Genomic DNA, 2,293 nt, shown 5'->3' with positions numbered 1-2,293 from the left:
AAAACCATCACTGTAGAAGAGCCTACTATCAGCTTGATGGCAAACCTGATGCAGTAATATTCTGCCTGCTGGCTTAGTGAGCTACAAATCTCTGTTGTTTCTCTTAACTGCGCTCCCAATGCAATATGGACTTGGACCAAAAATAGTTTTTCTACTATTAGGTAAAACTACACCTTCCAGCTCAGAAAAAGCCTATTTAGGCCTTATAGAAAAAAAAAAAAAAAAAAGAAAGAAAAGAACTCCATCTATAGTTTATGTTTTGTGCCCAGACATTGGAGGTTTAATCTGTGGCAAAAAGAGGATTGGCAAACTTATCAAACTAATTCAAGCACAACACATGTCAAATGACGCAGGTAATTTCCAGAAAGGTCAATGTTTTCTCTGAATTAGAGTATTTGGAGAATTGCCCCAACCACCTGTGTTGCTTAGATCACAGTGACTGAAACTGTGTTTTCACAACTAAAATAATCATCATTACACCAGCCATGAAACTTGTCTCAAAAACAGAATTTAGCTTTATCGCTATGGCTCAAATTACCCTTAACGAAATCACTTGTGGGTATAAAAAATTAATTTCATTCTCTCAAAGCAATTTAATCACATTATATGGATATTATTAGCATTAAACACTCCTCCTGTTTCATATTTCAAAATAGCAAAATAACTAGTTCACTGAGCAATTCTCTGGTCCAAAATGACAATAGCCCATTTTACCTTTTTATTTAATTGACTACAAGTTTGAGATTTTTAAATAGTATTATGATCTAGAGGTAGCTAAGATTTAACTTCATTATTTTTCTCTTTTTCTGTTCTGCTTCATTTTGTTTATGGAACTCAGAACTTGCCTTTGTCATAGATCCTGGTTGGATGACTGACTAATAAAAGCTAAACTCCTCCACTGGCATTCTCCCTGTAGGTTCTTGCTCATGTATTCCTATTTGAAAATAGTCTGTCCTGGCTTACCTTCTGAAACTCTGTCACACTGATCTCTTTTGAAAGGTAGAACATTCCTTCTGTTGTCCCTGGACTTGTGGCCACCATGATGTCACCCACTTCAGAAAATAAAACGAAAGTAAATATGACTCCAGTTTTAAATCTAGGAATGGGAGCAAGTACTACAGATTAAAGTCTTTGGCTTCATTTCTGGTTGTGAGTCAGAGGCAGGAGGTTCCCATTAGGGAGTGTATGAATCGCATTAGTCCATACTGAGGTCTGTCTATAACGTCATGTGGTAAGGCAGCCAAGTTCTTCCAGCAATCCATTGGACCAATATTCAAAGCATATCAGTATCTCATTAGATCCTGCATTTGTGTAAAGCTTTACATTCTGTTCAGCAAACAATAGTTACATAGGATCTTGATTGAGGGTAAAGTAAAATCCGTTTTAAATAAGTTGACTATTACCATTGTATTAGTGCCTATCAAATTGTTACATTCATCTGGAATGAGTCGCCATGAAAAGAGAAAATAAATACAAAGAATTGTCCGTGGAGCATGCCTTGATATAATTCAAAGTAATAGGAGGGCAATTTTCAGGGAAAAATTGTTCTGTACCTCCATCACTATCCAAAAACCGGGGGTGGGGGGCGGAATTTCCTCAAGCTAAGTCACTACACAGGACAAACACTGCCCAAATAAACTCAAATCATGAAGAAAAATAAGCAACAAATATCCTATTTGGCTTCAAACCCATCTTTTTTCTTGTAGCTCTTCTCTTTTAAGTGAATCACTGAAGAATTTTAGGCAAATATATCTTGAAAAGCTGCTGAATCCCAAAAGATTTAATAGTTGCAGGAAAGAGTTGACTGCATCACCTTCTTCTTCAAAAACCACTGCTTCAAATGAGAACTTGTGAAGATGTTCCTCATCACGAGGTCATCTCTCACCCTGGTGTGTCACCATCTTCAAAGGTGAATGGCCTGGTAAGAGGAGGAAAATGTACTGAGATTCAAAAGCTCTTTTGGACTGATGGTCCCAGCACTATTACCGGAAGGTTTCTTTTCTTTCTTTTCTAATCCTGGCATTAGGTGCTAAATGAACAAGGATTATTTCATTGACTTCAGGAGTAAGACAGGAATGATCAAGGCTGATAGAAAATGGAACCAGTGCAAATAGTCACTTTTTTTTTTCTAGAGGAAGCAAAACAAACACATAGATGAAAAAACACTGCACAACATGAAGAATGAACCCTGCTCTGTTAAGCCTTTAAAGAGTGGGTCATTGAGATGCCTGGAAAAAATAAATAGGTGTTCTCCATGGTTACAGAGAAAAGTAACATAGAACAGCACTGATAC

Source organism: Octodon degus, unplaced genomic scaffold, assembly GCF_000260255.1.
Source record: "Octodon degus isolate 3935 unplaced genomic scaffold, OctDeg1.0 scaffold00085, whole genome shotgun sequence".
In the NCBI taxonomy this organism is placed as follows: Eukaryota; Metazoa; Chordata; class Mammalia; order Rodentia; family Octodontidae; genus Octodon; species Octodon degus.
Note: the sequence above shows the minus strand (reverse complement) of the source record.